Source organism: Podarcis pityusensis (assembly GCF_964106645.2).
Source record: "Podarcis pityusensis genome assembly, chromosome: W".
In the NCBI taxonomy this organism is placed as follows: Eukaryota; Metazoa; Chordata; class Lepidosauria; order Squamata; family Lacertidae; genus Podarcis; species Podarcis pityusensis.
In genome coordinates this window covers 34,932,204-34,949,339 of record NC_138045.1, presented here as the reverse complement: position 1 = coordinate 34,949,339, position 17,136 = coordinate 34,932,204, and the positions used below count along the sequence as shown (strand labels likewise).

The 17,136-nt window shown below is 46.4% G+C and overlaps 1 pseudogene across 1 annotated transcript in view; it reads right to left on the bottom strand.

Annotated features, from left to right (window-relative positions):
• The window catches only part of LOC308467690 (adhesion G protein-coupled receptor D2-like), a 634,294-nt pseudogene that overhangs the window by 26,858 nt on the left and 590,300 nt on the right, over nucleotides 1-17,136 (bottom strand). The window contains exons 5-7 of the transcript in view: nucleotides 3,191-3,265; nucleotides 2,116-2,397; nucleotides 836-946 (exon numbers count right to left, since the gene is read on the bottom strand). The product of the transcript in view is annotated as an adhesion G protein-coupled receptor D2-like (transcript). The remainder of the gene's footprint in view (nucleotides 1-835; nucleotides 947-2,115; nucleotides 2,398-3,190; nucleotides 3,266-17,136) is intronic.

The window sequence follows — 17,136 nt, the reverse complement described above, 5'->3', positions numbered from 1 at the left end:
CCGCTCCGCTGGAGCCCTCAGGTCCCCACTCTCCTGTGGGGGGTTTTTTGGGGGTGCGCTGAGCTCTAGCACTGCCCTCCAAGCCTTTCTGCTGGCTCCGTGTTGCAGGCGACACTTAGTACTCCGCAGCAGACCGGAAGTCCTTAACCATTTTCTCTTGATGCTGTTCTCTTGATGTATTCTGCTGTTTGCTGGCTCTCAGCCAGCAGCACATGGGCTCAAATCCTCACATTCTTTTCTGTAACTCCAAGCTAAAAGCCTGCCTTCAGGGAACCTACTGTGAATAGCATGTAAGTAAACTTCTTATCATTACTTTTAAAGAAGACTGTTGTGTCTTCTTTAAAAGTAATGATAAGAGGGATAAAAGGGGAATTTACCAGGATCAAACCCTGGTTTGCTGAAGTAAAGAGATTCAAACGAATCTACCAACTAGCTTCCTGCTATATACTGGGGAATGTGCTACTGACTCATTAGTGTCAGGGAGGGAGGACAATATTTAATCAATCTGTCCTCTCCTTCTATCCACAACATTCCCACATTCTCAAAGCTAAAAAGCCCCAAATTTTGCAAGCCTTCATTCATAGGGGAGCCCCTCCACCCCCCAGATCATTTTGGCTGCATTTTCTGAATCTTTTCCAGCCCTGCAATATCCTTTTTGAGGTGAGTACTCTACACAGTACTGTGGGAGATGCACCACAAATTTGTGTAACGGCATTAGGATATTTGCAGTTTTACTTTCAATTCCTTCCCTACTGAATTTCTGGCATCAAATTTGCTTTAACAATTCCCCAGGCTCTTCCTCCCCCTCGCACCCCAAAGCCTTGCTGCTACTCACCAACATTCTTACACCAGCTGGTGACTTTGGCCTCTCTGTACTCAGGAGCTGATGGAGGCTGGAAACCATCTTGTCCATGTTTTCCACAACTGTCATGGGTCCATCAAGGATCTGAGGAGCACAGGAGCAGCTGCCCAAACCTTATCATTATCATCATCATCATCATCATCATCATCCGACGTTGCCCAAGGGTTTCCCTGGCCCTCCTCCTGCAGACTGGGGGGGCAGCACATAATAGCATCTCTGAGGGGCTGCCCCATTGAAGAGAGCAAAGGCTGCTTAATACATTGCAGGGGGTTGGAACGAAATGGCCCTTGGGGTCCCTTTCAACTGTATGATTCTATGACCTTTCTGCTGCTTAAGTTACTGGAGGGTAGATTTGGTCAGAGATTAGGGAAGCTTCTTGATAGTAGGGAGAGTTTGACAATGGAGCCAGTCACACAGAGGGAGGTGTTATGAGACATCAGATAATCCTGATGGAAACGGAAGCAGAGTTTGCTTATTTGCCCCATGTCTGGAACAGAAATCAATGAATATGATTGGTCTTCACCTTTGTTGTGTTCAGCTTGCCAATGATATGGAACCAATTGGGATTCCTGCATTGCAGGGGTTTGGACTAGATGACCCTGAGGATCCCTTCCAACTCTGCAGTCCTTTGATTCTATGAACTGCCCTTCCAAACCGAATTGTGTTTCCTTTGCATTGAAATGGATGTTGTGGAATAATGTAGTAAATCATGTAATAAAGTACATATTTAGTTGCGTAAAATTCTGCCACAGCAGACAGTGGGATTGATAACTTAGATTTTTGCCAGAAGTCTAACTGCTGTGAGCATAGGTGTGATGCAACTCATTTAATTAAGGTGTACCCAGGGATATTTATTTCCTTATATATTTCTACCTTCCTGAAAATCTTCCAGCAGAGGCTGGACAACCATCTAGTGTTTCTTTATTTATTGTGTTTCTATCTCACCTCCCCCCGCCCCGCCAAAAAAACCTCCAAGGAGCTCAAGGTATCCCCTCCGTGTTTAACCTCCGAACAACTGCCCTGTGAGGTCAGTGGGACTAAGAGGCCTGCATTGCCTTCCAAGGTCACCTCTGTCAGCTTCATGGCCCTAGGGTCTCCCATGGGTCCTGGTCTGGCCACATACTCTCAAGGACGGAAAGGGATGGTGGACCATCAGGACTGCTTTAGCTTTCTGGATTTCCTGCCTCAAACATTGGGGCTCACCAGACCCGCCCCCCCACCCGCCCCTTACTTCTAGGAAGCCATGATTTTACCGGCTTTATTTTGGACCACTCCTCAGCATTCTGCTCCTCCAGGATTGCCCCGGCAATTGCCACGTAGTGCTGCCCCAGCTGCTCCAGCGTTGCCAGTTCCTCCGGCTCGCTGGCATCCATGTCTGAGACCTCCTTCAGCAGTTGAAAGATGCCCAGAAGAGCAGCTGCATCCAGAGATGTCGGCTCAGCATCCGTCAGGACCGTCTCCACCACTCCTAGGTAACCAGCGGCTACTGAAAGGTCCACGCCTTGGGCTTCTGCCTGGAAGATACTCTCGGGAATCTGTAGCCAGAAACAAGACCCCCAGGTTAGAGAAGGGGGACTAAATGGGGGCAGGGTGGGTGAAGGGGTGTGTGTGCCTCCCCTTTTGGAAAAATCCACCCAGATGTGTCTGATCTGCACAAAGCCATTTTTGAAGTATTTTTAGTAGCAGTTGTTCCAAAATCTGTTATATGGGAACTTTGGGTTGGGAGCAGGGCACAAGCTGAAGGCACTTTAGGGGAAAGTGTGTAGGGAAGCCATAAATTCAGGAGTGGGGGGGCGGGGACAGAGGGGCAATGTGGAGAGCTGAGATGAGAAGATGTGCCAATAGATGTCTGTGCCCCACAACCAGACTTTAAGAAGCTTTGCCCACCGTGGGTCTCCTGAGACAAGGCTAGACACTTGTCACGTGTCCCCAGAGCTGTGGCTCAGTGGAAGAGCATTGGCTTTGAGTCAGGAAGGTTCCAGATTCAATCCCACCTCCCATCGGCAGCTCCAGGTAGAGCTACGAATGGCCCCTGCCAGAAATCATCCTGCTCAGCTAGATGGCTTAGGGGTCTGGCAGCTTCTTACAGAAATTACAGAACTGTGAAGCTGGAAGGGACCACATGGATCTTCAAGTCCAACCCCCTGCAACCTGTACCACCCCAAATTCTCCTAGAAATCAACTTCCCCACAGACTCACCCAGGAAACACTTGGGGGCACTGAGAAAAGGCTCCAGGGCCCATGAGGCCTGGCCAGCAACACAGTGATGCTGGACCACAGGTGGAAGCCCTCAGGGTTGAAGGGCTGAAGCCAATGCTTTAGACTCACCACTGTCGCATTCGCTCATGCATTAACCTGAGCTATGAGCTGTGGGACAGGTTTTGACTGTGTTTTCTTCAAGATCTGAGGGGGAAACAGCAGACATGCAAATGGAAGGTTGTGGAAGGTGGTTTACAAAGTTAGTACCTCGCCCATTTCATGGAGCCAGGCAAAAACATTCCTCTTCAACTAGGGCTTTGGCTGATTAAGCCATCTACGGCTTTTAAGTGTGATAGTGGGGGAGGGGTGGTGTTGTTTTGCTATTATGCTATGTAATTTGTGTTTTCATGTTGTATTTTCATGTTGTAAACTTCCCTGTGATCTTCAGGTGCAGGATGGCATATAAATTTTAATAAGAAGAAGATTAATTCTTTCCACAGCCCTGCAAGGTAGACAAGGTCAAAAGAGAGCAACTGGCCCAAAGTCACCCAGAGCACTTTGTGGTCAAGGGGGGAGTTGAACCGGTGTCTCTCTAGGCCCCAGTCTGACACTCTGACCACAAATCCAGGCTGATCCAACAACTGGGGATACCAGAAGTACCCTTCTCCCCTGGAAACCATCCCAGTGATGAAGACCTGCTTCAGAGGCGCAGTTTCCTTGCTGAACAAGGCATGACAGGGCCTTCCCAGTGCTGGCTCCAAAACCTTGGAACTCTCTTCCAGAGGAAGTGGAATCTGATCCCTCACTCCCAGCCTTGTGGCACTTTGGCATGAGATTGAGGAATATGAGCATTTAAATAAATAAATATTCTATTATCATTATCAAATAAACATTTCCATTAATAAAAAGTGGCTTGTGTTTTAATTAATGGGAAGAGGGGGTGAACCACTCTGGTAATTGTAGCTTTGTGAGAGGAATAGGGGTCTCTTGACAACTCTCAGAACTCTCAGTGGACTTGTTGTTGTTGTTTAGTCATTTAGTCGTGTCCGCCTCTTCGTGACCCCATGGACCAGAGCACGCCAGGCACTCCTGTCTTCCACTGCCTCCCGCAGTTTGGTCAAACTCATGCTGGTAGCTTCGAGAACACTGTCCAACCATCTCATTCTCTGTTGTCCCCTTCTCCTTGTGCCCTCCATCTTTCCCAACATCAGGGTCTTTTCCAGGGAGTCTTCTCTTCTCATGAGGTGGCCAAAGTATTGGAGCCTCTGCTTCACGATCTGTCCTTCCAGTGAGCACTCAGGGCTGATTTCCTTAAAAATGGATAGGTTTGATCTTGCAGTCCATGGGACTCTCAAGAGTCTCCTCCAGCACCAGAATTCAAAAGCATCCATTCTTCGGCGACCAGCCTTCTTTATGGCCCAACTCTCACTTCCATACATCACTACTGGGAAAGCCATCGCTTTAACTATACAGACCTTTGTTGGCAAGGTGATGTCTCTGCTTTTTAAGATGCTGTCTAGGTTTGTCATTGCTTTTCTCCCAGGAAGCAGGCGTCTTTTAATTTTGTGGCTGCTGTCACCATCTGCAGTGATCATGGAGCCCAAGAAAGTAAAATCTCTCACTGCCTCCATTTCTTCCCCTTCTATGTGCCAGGAGTTGATGGGACCAGTGGCCATGATCTTAGCTTTTTTGATGTTGAGCTTCAGACCATATTTTGCGCCCTCCTCTTTCACCCTCATTAAAAGGTTCTTTAATTCCTTCTCACTTTCTGCCATCAAGGTTGTGTCACCTGCATATCTGAGGTTGTTGATATTTCTTCCGGCAATCTTAATTCCGGCTTGGGATTCATCCAGCCCAGCCTTTCGCATGATGAATTCTGCATATAAGTTAAATAAGCAGGGAGACAATATACAGCCTTGTCGTACACCTTTCCCAATTTTGTACCAATTAGTTGTTCCATATCCAGTTCTAACTGTAGCTTCTTGTCCCACATAGAGATTTCTCAGGAGACAGATGAGGTGATCAGGCACTCCCATTTCTTTAAGAACTTGCCATAGTTTGCTGTGGTTGACACAGTCAAAGGCTTTTGCATAGTTAATGAAGCAGAAGTAGATGTTTTCCTGGAACTCTCTAGCTTTCTCCATAATCCAGCGCATGTTTGCAATTTGATCTCTGGTTCCTCTGCCCCTTCGAAATCCAGCTTGCACTTCTGGGAGTTCTTGGTCCACATACTGCTTGAGCCTTCTTTGTAGAATTTTAAGCATAACCTTGCTAGCGTGTGAAATGAGTGCAATTGTGCAGTAGTTGGAGCATTCTTTGGCACTGCCCTTCTTTGGGATTGGGACGCAGACTGATCTTCTCCAATCCTCTGGCCACTGCTGAGTTTTCCAAACTTGCTGGCATATTGATGGAGATATGATAGCCATCTTCAAATATCTTAAGGGCTGTCGGGTGGAAGAGGGAGCAAGCTTGTTTTCTCCAGCTCCAAAGGGTAGGACTCGAACCAATGGCTTCAAGCTGTGCAAGCTGGTCTATTGGGGCAAATGGGCCCCACCAACCTCAGCCTGTCTTCTTACTTATAACTGGCCAGGGGGTGACCCTGCCTGTCATTCACTCTGGCTTCATCTCCTTGTCCTCCTCTCTACTAATCCCAGCTGCTATTGCACATTCCTGCCTTGCAGGGGGTTGGAATGGATGATCCTCAGGATCCCTTCCAACTCTACAATTCTACAATTGACTTCTATGGCCATGTTCACACTAAAGCACTAGTGTAGCACCCTGCTTGTGGTTAACGCTTAGCTGGAATGAAATATTCAACGCAGCAATAGAGAAATTAAAATAATAATTTATTTGTCAGACAAATAAATGATAGGCACACTGGTATATGGTTACCAAAGCTCTGCCCACTCCAGCCCTGATGGCCAGCACTTATATTTCCTCAGCCCAGCCCCCTTGCTCCTCCTTTGGCTGCCTCTGTCCAATCAGCCTGGTTGAAATTCCTATTGGCTGTTTGCTAGAACCAATCATAAAAGATACACCCATTTCCTATTACCTTTTATGGGAGACAAAGAGCTATATTTCCTTCTATCCATAAATGGCAGACAAGTAGCCATATATCTTACATTTGCCTCGACAAGGCACCTTAATTACCAGATCACCTTTGGCCCCTGTTGCCCCTTTATTCCAAAACAAATGGCTAAAACAGATGGCTCATGGTATTAAATTCTGTCTAAACAGAGATCTTGGGTTCACATTCTCACACACCATCAATGAAATAAGAATCTAACATAAGAATCTAACATTTCTTACTTTCTAAATCCTTTGCATAATTACATTTAAGCCAACAAAACCTCATACATAACATAGATAGCTTTTTAGAAGAAAAGGCCTTTTCAAAGTAAAAAAGGAACTCAGTAGAAAACAGCTTCAAAAGAAACCTCTTCAGTTTACACCCTGCTTTCCCAGCCAGCTGCTTTTCCCATTAGCTCTTGCCCTTTAACCTTAGGAAAATATGACTAGAGTCTGATGGGAGGCACATAGTATTATTTTCTGTTAAACAATAAATCTTACTATTTACCAACTCTTAATTAGTGTTTTTGCAGCTTGATTGTATTCTGTAATATGTAGGGTCAGTATAACCTTTGCTCCCAGCCTGTAATTCCCTTTTACAACTTTGAGAAACTTGTCTCCTGCTATAAATCAGGGGGGCCCTTGTCCAGCAGAGCAGGAAGATAAACAGCTGCCAGAGTACCTAGCCAGCTGGTTTCTGCCTGGCATGAAACATACAAACATTTGCAAATATATTTTTAAGCTCATTTTAAAATACAGGCCTTGATCAGATGCCTCACTAGGATACCAGTTTAAACCATTGTGGCTTCCCCAGAGAATCCTGGGAGGTGCAGTTGATGTTGTGAACCACCCTGTGACCTTCAGGTGAAGGGCAGTGTACAAATTCAAGCAGCAGTAGCAGTAGTTTGCTAAGGGAGTTATTTAGGAGGCACTTATTCCCCATCCAGAGCTGCAATTTCCAGAGCAGTTTAACAATCAATCCCTCCCATATAAATATATATGACCAAACAATCTCATGGCTGGCACATTCCTACTAAATATTATTTCATCTGTCAAGGTTTATGAATGCTTGATATATTTTGAATAAATATCAACTATGGAATATATTTTACATCATTCATCCTTTTAAAGCTGTATTATCTTGTATTTTTATTCCTCTTGACGTTATTACTGTTTTTATGATGTGTGTGAGTATGATGTTTCAACCGTCCCATGTGCAAATCTTATTAAAAAAAAAAAAAAACTTTAAAAAAGACAATCAATTCCTCTTTCTCAGGGAACTCTGGGAACTATAGCTCTGTGAGAGAAACAGGGTGTTTCCTGGCAATTCTTGGCACCCTAAGTAAACTACAGCTCCCACAGCTCTTTGGGGACGGCATGACTGTTCAAAGTGGTATTGCAACACTTTAAATCTATGGTGGGAATGTGGCCTCTGATTCTATTTTATTGTTTAAAGTATTTATAGCCCACCTTTTCCTCGAAGTTGCTCGAGGTTGTGTACATGATTCTCCCCTCCTCACAACCCTGCGAGGTAGGCTAGGCTGAGAGGCAGTGACTGGCTTCCAAGGACACCCAGTGAGCTTCTTGGCCAAGTGTGGATTCGAACCCTGGCCTCCCCGGTCCTAGTCTGACCCTCCAAGCACTACATCACCACTGGCTCTCACACTTCTTCTCCCTAGCAAATGGCATTCAGATATATGTCCTTTTGCTTCTCTGGTGCCCTTCTCTGGAGGGGGCAGGGGGCAGCCCCAGGGGCCTCCCGGGATTCACCGGATCTGGATGCCAATCTGTTTTTCCAAGCTGCTGTTGGGGGTCAGCATCCTTGACCGTCGCCGTGCACTGGAGACTGTCACCATCACTGTGGAGTTTGGAGTTTATAGGGTTAAAACCGCTAACCTTCCAGAAGCATGGAGAGTTTAGTGAAGGTCTGTGTTTGGGGTGAGCATTGTTGCTTATTTCCCCCAGATGCAGGACAAGAGGGGGTGTGGAGTTTGGAGTTTATAGGGTTAAAACTCCTTGGTGTCCTGTATCTGGGGAGGGGCCTGACGCAGGGCCATACGTCACAGGCTTTGTCCGTCTTTGTCTGTGAGAGTTACTTTCACTTTAGACTGAGAGACGCTACAGAGAGGCTGTGTGTGCTCTAAGCACTGGAGAAATGCCGGAGAGTTCCGATGGATTTATGGCTTGTAAATAAACGCTTTTAGAGATAGCAACAAATTGTCTCTGGACTGATTTATCCCTCTATCTCACACGGATGGCAGGACCGCTGCGACTCTGTATATTCTGCCCAGGTCAGTCCCAGCAGAGCTACGCAGGGAGCGCTGACTGGACGGCAGGATTAATCAGCAAAATCACTACTTGGAAAAGCGCAAAGGAGAGAGGCGAGAGGGTCAGGGACTGGACCTGAAACAGCAGTCAGCGGCTTTAAGAGGTGGCAGTTGTGGAGGGGGGAGATTTCCCAGAATCCTCCTCTCAGGGAACACGGAAACACCCACCCCAGTATATTGTTGTGTAAATCAGAGTTATCTCCCACACAAATGGAAAGTAAACGCACCCTGTGGTCTGCAGAGTTCTTCTTTGTCTTGTGAAGGCGCTGAGTTTGAAAACCACTGAATCCCAACATTTGTTCACATGCACCCAATCCTGCCACACATGGTAGCAAGAACCTTTTGCATTGCAAACTCTGCCAATGAAAGGAGGAGCCCCCCCCTTTCCTGACACACTTACTGTCAGGATGAAGAGGACATGCCCCACAAAAGCCCAGATGATATCCGTCTGCGCGTTCAGCCAGTAGTGGTTCTCTGCCACGTACTTGTTGAACGACGTGGTCAGGGTCACACCAACAATAAACACAGGAAGCCCTGAGGAGGCAAGCAGGGAAGGACGGTGAACTGCCAACTTTCCTTCTGCATACAACCTGCCCTGGGGCAACTGAGGGGTTCTTAAGCTGTTGGGCCCAAGGCTTGGGGTGGGACTTGGGGGCCTTATCCAGTTGACCAGTCTCAGGAGACTGCCTAAGAGCCCATTTTTCTTTGCTTCTCAGCAGAACACATGGGCCCCCTCCACGCATCCTTTCTATTGTGCATTCATGACATTTTGCGCTCATGGTGGTATCTGGGCAGGGCAGTTATACATGAATCTCTTTGCACCCTCCAAATGTCCCAATTTTCCAGGGACTGTCCTGGAATTATAGAAGCTGTCCCAGTTTCTGAATTGATCCTGGAATGTCCCACTTTTCCTTTTTCCTCCCCTTCACGTCTCAGAGAACAATTAAAAGTGGTGTGGGAGGGCGGGTGGATGCTAATTATACTGAAAATAAAATAACTGCACCAAATGAAGGAAATGGTGAAGCTGGAATACGAAGCACTTCCTATAATTTTGACAGAAAATGTAAGAAATCCACTTTGAATTCTTTAACTGCAATGCTTCAGCAGCCAGCCATTTGTTAGGAAACGTGTGGAGTGTTGATTCCTTTATTGTAGATGGAGCCTGACCCTGCCTATTCAGAAGAAAGTCCCACTGTATGCAGTGGAACTTACTCTCAGGTAACTGGGTAAAGACTTAGACTGCAATCCTAAGCATTTTTACTCAGAACTAAGTCCCACTGAGTTCAACAGGATTTATTTGCTGGTATGTTCTGGATAATTCTCCGTTTCCTTTACCATTATCATCATCATCAACAACAACATCTTTTCCCCTCAAGGGAGCTTATAGGCTAAAATTTATTTCATTCTATTAATCTGTGGAAAGTGTTATAAATGATCCCTGCCCTCGCACATTTTTCCTTACAACAATCCTGCAAGGTAGGTTCAGCGGAGAGGTTGTAATTGGCTCAAGGTGACCCATGTTGATGCGCAAATGATGTCTACGCGTGCAGCGGGAGAAACTTCCTGATGTAGAAGAAGATGTCCCTATTTTCATCAGAGAAAATGCTGGAGGGGGTGCAAAGGTTTGGGGCTATGGCTATCCTCTATGGTTATACTACTTCATTTCTGAATCAGCACAGGCTCCATTATGTTAGGATATTGATGTTCCATTCCGCCTTAAGAGGAACAGATATGTGGAGTTGTAGTATGTCACATGTCTGTTTACTTCCAGCACAGTCTGCTGGGAACTTCCGTTGTATATTGCTTTTGCTGTACTGCTGTTTTGCTTGGACATGAAGGGAAGCAGACATGTTTTTTCCTTTGTTCCTGAACTATGCTGAATAAACGCCTGTAGATATGCTTACACATGTCTCTGTCCACCACTTCCGTTGTGAGAAGTTATTCACTCTGCTGATTATGAGGACCCCCCAGCGCCTCTGACAGATGCATGGGTGGCACAGTATTCAAAAGCCATGGGAGTAATTTTGCTCTCAGTCGACCCTGAAGAGTTAATCACCCTGACTGGCAAGGCCAGCTCGCGTGAGATGTGGGAAGGGCTTCAGGCCTGTCATCTCCGACAAGAGGCTGGGTCTGTGTTGCTTTACTTCAGAAAACTGCACAAGAAATGTTTGTCACCAGGGGAAGACCTTAGAGCCCACGTTTTGCATTTGCAGCATCTCAGACAGGAATTGACTCAGAGAGGTTTTAATATGCCTGAGTCTCTGTTTGCAATCCTTATCCTGGATTCCCTAGACGATAGTTACCATGCTGTGGCAAGCCAGCTGGCAACTTTACCTGCGCAGGAGCTCACTGCTTCAAAGGATTTGGAGACCCTCCAAAATGAATATGATAGGAGGAACGCAGCGGAACCAGCTTGTGTGCTTCAGGGGGGAGCAGTGTGGGACAGCATTCCAGCCTCCAGGGGGAGCCAAGGTGTTGGCAGCTGTGAAGTGCTGGCACTGTGGAAATGAAGGCCACTTGCAGCATCTTTGTCCAAAGGCTAAAGGGAAATAAAAGAAAAAGCTTGCAGATGGCCGGAAGCAGGGAGGGGGTGAGAAACCCAGGCCTGTGCAAAACAAGACTTTGTTTGCTAGCACTGCTGCTCCAAAGGCCAAAAGCCATTTTATTGTCAATTCTGGAGCCACAAGGCACATCTGTGGAAGTTGACACCTGTTTATTTCCTTTACGCCTCAGGTTGGGGAATCCAACAGGCTGGTTGGGACAGTGAAACTGGCAAGTCTGCACACCACCATCAGCAAAGTACTTTTTGTTCCACATTCTGCAGACAATTTGCTCAGCATCCCACAGCTGACTCAGCAAGACTTTGAGATTTCCTTCAAGAAGGGCATCTGCGTTATTAAGAAGGGCAAAGAGGACGTTTTGCATGCTAAGTTTGTAGATGGCTTGTTCTTGATAACTTATGATGACAAAGCTGTTGATGTGTCTAATGTTGAATCTTGTTGTGTTGCACAAACTAACAAAGTTCTTCATTCAGGTTGTATTCACGAACAGCACAGAAGATTTGTTCTCACATGGCATGGCAGGTGCTGGCCAAGATGCCTGGGATGGTTCAGGGTTTGACCATAAAGCCCTGTAAGTTTCACATGAAATGTGTCTCTTGTGCAGAAAACAAAGTGAAGGTGGGGGGCCACTAGGGGGCGCATTGGAAGATGGCCGACAATACCATCTCTCCGACCCACACAGGGTAATTAAGAGGCTGTTATGGGAGTAGGCAGCCTCCCTTGTTGCCCCAAGGAAATGGGGAACACTGCCCTTGCCTGCTGTGCCCATAAATCACCCCCTAATTCGAAAGAAGGGGGTGAGGGCCCTAGGCAGAATGCCCCCATGTGGACCTCGGCTCTCCTGGACGCTGTCTCTGATCGCGCACTAGTTGCAGCAATTTGGAATAATTAATTACAAAAGAAGCAAATGCACATATTTCAAGTGAAGAAGGGGAGTGAAGTCTGCTAATTTAAGTGACCTCTGCGAAAGAAGACGATGGGCTGGAGAAACAGGAATATTTTACGATGAAGATACACCAAAGGCGGGGTATGTTGACAACGGGGCTGAATGGGGGGACGGGACCTTTTTTACTTTCCTTCTATGTGATTTACAAGAACCCCTCCTCATTAGAACCGTCGGTTGAACTGACCCAAGCAGGATGATTAAGGTCTGTGTGGAGAGAAACTTTAACCAAAAGTATGCTTTATGGAGACCGAGAAGCAATAAGAGCTTTTGGGAATGGCGCAGCAATTAATTCGGAGTCGCCATCTTGCCAAAGGATTTATAGCCGGAAGGAAGAACAGACTTGTTTTCAGACTGCATTCCTAGTGAATCTCAGAGGTTTTGAGAAAGGAGGCAGATTGGTGAAGATTAATGACGCTAAGACTGTTTTGATGTATGGAAGTGATGTTATATGGAAAACGTCTGGATATGGCTACTGGATAAAAAAAATAATATCCACACAGGATTACAAACTGTTCTAACCAGCTTGCGGAGACTATCAGAGGTCACAAAGAGAAAGGAAAAATATATGAAAATAACAACAAGAGATGTGGAAAAATAATAAGAAAGAACTGGATAGTACTGTGAACATCATAAGGTTAGATTTGTGGACATTAAAACAGCAGTAAGAAGCAAGAAGTTGATTGGATCCCTTCGGAACTTGAAATATGGGTACCCCCAACAAAAATTTAAAATTCGGCTGTGTAATTTGGAATTTATGTAATTTGGTTTGATTTGATGTGATTGGTCGGTTAATAAAAAATTATTCATGAAAACAAAATGAAGGTTGCTCCCAAAGGCAAAGTGTCTAGCCGACAGGCTTCCAAACCCTATCAGCTAGTCCACACAGACCTGGTTGGTCCACTTGCGCCCTCTTTGGGTGGAACAAGGTACTTCATGGTTTTAATTGATTCTTTTTCCAGGTACATTCATGTGTTTATGCTCCAGCAGAAGTCAGAAGCGTTTCCTAGGTTCAAAGCGTTCTGTGCTTGGTTGGAGAATGCTCACAATAAACGCATTGGCTGTTTATTTTCTGATCGAGGGGGTGAATTCACTTTTCAGCAGTTTGAAGCTTTCCTGACTGCGAAGGGAATCCAGCATGACCTCTCAAGTCCCAGATCTCCATGGGAGAATGGACTTTGCAAGAGGACAGGCCAAAATTTGCTGCAAGGCCTAAAAACCTTGTTACATGATGCCAATCTCCCTGAGAAATATTGGGCTGAGTCTTTGAATACTTTGGTTTATTCATACAACAGGAGACTGTCATCACCTATTGGTTGTACTCCCTATGAGAAGATGTTTGGTAAGAAACCTTATGTTAAGCACATGAGAATCTTTGGTTCTGACATGTGGGTCCACACCCCACAGAGCAGCAAGCTTGGGAAGCGTGGGGCGCATGGTTTGTTCATGGGGTACAAAAAAGGTGCATACAGGGTATTCATGACTGACTCACAAGAGGATGAAGAGGCTGAGGAAGAAGAGGAAGCTGAGGATGATGATCAGAGTTCGGATTCCAGCTCAGTGGGCGGCGCTGCTGCTGATGTCAGCGACAGTGATGACACAGCAGACTACAAGAGCACAAAGGCCTCAGTCAGACCATCTGATGCGTCTGACACTGAACTGGAAGAACCACTGTGTTCACCATTGGCCACTTTTCTCCTAAGAAAGAGGAGATGAGTGCAGAAGACTTGCGTCTAGTACGCAGATCTGAAAGAGCCACAAAAGGCAAACCTCCAAACAGATTTGCTGATGAGTTTGCTAAGACAGCAACTGCGGTTCTTGGTAGCTCAGAGAAGGTGTGGGAACCTGCAAGCTTCAAAGAGGTTCAGGTGTTAACCTCTAAAGATGCTGAACCATGGCTTAATGCCATGAAGGCTGAAGTTGATTCCTTGGATAGGAACCAAACCTAGTGCCAGTAGTCCCAGGAATGAGGCTGGTTGGCAGCAAAAGGCCAAGACAGACCAGAATGGCAAGGTTGTCAGACACAAAGCCAGATTGGTTGCCAGAGGTTTTTCACAGGTACCAGGACAGGATTACCACGAGACCTACTCACCCACCGTCAAGTATGAGAGCATTAGGCTAATACTCAAGATTGCTGCAGAAGAGAAACTGCACGTTTCTCATCACGATGTGAACACAGCTTTTTTGTACAGGGTTTTGGGGAGGAACTGTATATGCTTCCACCTGATGGACTGCAGGTACAGAAGGGAATGGTCTGTAAACTACGGAAATCCCTATATGGTCTCAAGCAGAATGCCAGGTGTTGGAACACAAAACTCACCGAGACATTGCTTTCTCTAGGTTTTCACCAAGGCAAAGCTGATCCATGTGTGTTTGTCAAGGAGGAGGGGCAAAACAAACTGTATTGTTTATGTTTTGTTGATAATCTTCTTTTGTTTTGGAAGAAGGCTCTGGATCCATTCCAGTCCAGCTTCCGCGCTGGTCATGGGACCGAGACGGCTCTGGTTGCCCTAACAGATGATCTTCGTAGACAGCTGGATCGAGATGGGTCGGGGCTGCTGATTCTTCTAGATCTGTCAGCAGCTTTCTTTTTTTTTTTTTTTTTTTTTAATAATATTTTTTATTGCTTATTTTCCAAAGTCAAAATCCATCATCAAAAAAAATTAGAAAAAAAAAGAAAATTCACTTTTCCACATCTTTTTTCATATTCAACTGGACTTCCCCAAATCTTCCATCCCTGCATTCTTTACAATAAAAGAATATTATACAGCAAATTAATACCTTGTTTCGTATGTTTTTGTACTTTCTAGATCTGTCAGCAGCTTTCGACATGGTTGATCACAAACTTCTGGACCACTGCCTTGCCAACGTGGGGATCCAGGACACAGTCCTTCAATGGCTGCGCTCGTTTCTCTCTGGTCGGGGACAGAGGGTGGCGCTTGGGGGGGAATTGTCATCGCCCCACTCCTTGGTGTGTGGAGTACCTCAGGGTGCGATACTCTCCCCGATGCTTTTTAACATTTTTATGCGCCCCCTCACCCAGCTTGTCCGGAGTTTTGGGCTGGGTTGCCATCAGTATGCTGATGACACCCAACTCTATCTGTTGATGGATGGCCATCCTGACTCAGCCCCAGACACACTGACCAGATGTTGGGAAGCTGTGACTGGATGGTTACGTGGGAGCCGGTTGAAGCTAAATCCTTCGAAGACAGAGGTCCTGTGGCTGGGATGGGACAATATGGGATGGGGGGGGGCAACTCCCATCTCTTGCAGGGGCGCAATTAGTGCCAGCACCGTCCGTTAAGAGTTTGGGTGTAATCTTTGACACCTCCCTTTCCACGGAGGCGCAGATTGCAGCTACAACAAAGGCGGCATTTTTCCATCTCCGCCAAGCTAAGCAGTTGGCTCCTTACCTCTCTCGCCCTGACCTAGCCACTGTGATCCACGCGACGGTCACCTCCAGACTGGATTATTGTAACTCACTCTACGTGGGGCTGCCCTTGAGACTGACCCAGAAACTCCAGCGGGTGCAGAATGCTGCAGCGAGACTCCTTACAGGGTCTTCGCTGCAAGATCACATTCACCCGGTGCTATACCAGCTGCACTGGCTCCCGGTGGAGTACAGGAGCAGGTTTAAGGTTCTGGTTTTAACCTTTAAAGCCCTATACGGCCTAGGACCCTCGTACCTACGGGACCGCCTCTCCTGGTATGCCCCACAGAGAAACTTACGGTCTTCAAATAAAAACATCTTGAAGGTCCCAGGCCACAGAGAAGTTAGGCTGGCCTCAACTAGAGCCAGGGCTTTTTCAGCCGTGGCTCCGATCTGGTGGAACACTCTGTCACAAGAGACCAGGGCCCTGCGGGACTTGACATCTTTCTGCAGGGCCTGCAAGACAGAGCTGTTCCACCAGGCCTTTGGCCAGGGCACAGCCTGATTCCCTCCCTCAGGAATTTTCGCGGAGCTCTGGCCCAATGGTTGCCAGTGGCTTGAATTAATTAATTTTATAATGAATGATTTTAGAGTGTTGTTTGTGCTGTACTTTTATACTGTTTTATTGTTGTTAGCCGCCCTGAGCCCGGCTTCGGCTGGGGAGGGCGGGATATAAATAAAAATTATTATTATTATTATTATTATTATTATTATTATTAAGAATCAGGCTTTGTACGAAAGCACCTTAGCTCAGCTGAAGGAGCACTTTGACATGAAGGATCTTGGTGAGGTATCCAACTCTGTTTCTTTGCAGGTGGAGAAGGACCAAACAGGTAATTTTCTGGTACACCAGACACAGAAAATTGCTGATGTATTGACCAGGCTGAATTTGGTTGATGCAAACCCAGCAGACACACCGATGGTGACAGGTTACCAGGTAGATAGTACTGCTGAAGCATTTTCTGACACCACACTGTACAGATGCATTCTAGGCAAGTTGAATTTCATTGCTAGATGTTCAAGACCTGACATAGCTGTAAGCACTAACCTGCTTAGCAGACATGCCAACAATCCTACTGTTCAGGATTGGAAAGCTCTGAAGCGCATAGCCTGCTATTTGAAGGGGACTTTGCACTACAGACTGAGGTTCACTAGTCAGAAGACTGGAGGTCTTGAAATCTTTGCAGATGCTTGCTTTGGAAGTGATTTGGACAAATCCATGGAGGAGGAGGAGACGAGCCACAATTACTGCGCTCTGCCTCCATGGTCAGAGGCAGCGACGCTTCTGAATACCAGATGCAGGAAACCACAGGAGGGGAGATCTGCTCTTGTGCAAGGATCCTGCTTGCTGGTTTCCCACAAGCATCTAGTCAGCCACTGTGAGAACAGGACTAGATAGCACATTGGCCTGATCCAGCTAATGGCTCTTCCTACCTTCATAAGCTTCATCTGGCCATCTGCCTGGATGAACAGGGTCTGACCTTGCCAGCCTTATGCTTTGCAGATGAGCATCAGGCTGGTAAAGGCTATGCAAGATAAAAAAAACCATATCTGACAAGCGATCTTCTTCTTACTTTCTGATGTTCCCTAAACAAACCTTCACTTCAAAGCCACTCTGTTGTGTTCCTCTCTAAACACCAGCTGGAGGGATTGGGGCTTAATCTGTTTGGCCTTCCCAGGTGAAAATAGGGCTCAGCTGACATGGAAACCATGATCCAAGGTGCCTCAAGCAGCTGAGCCAAAGA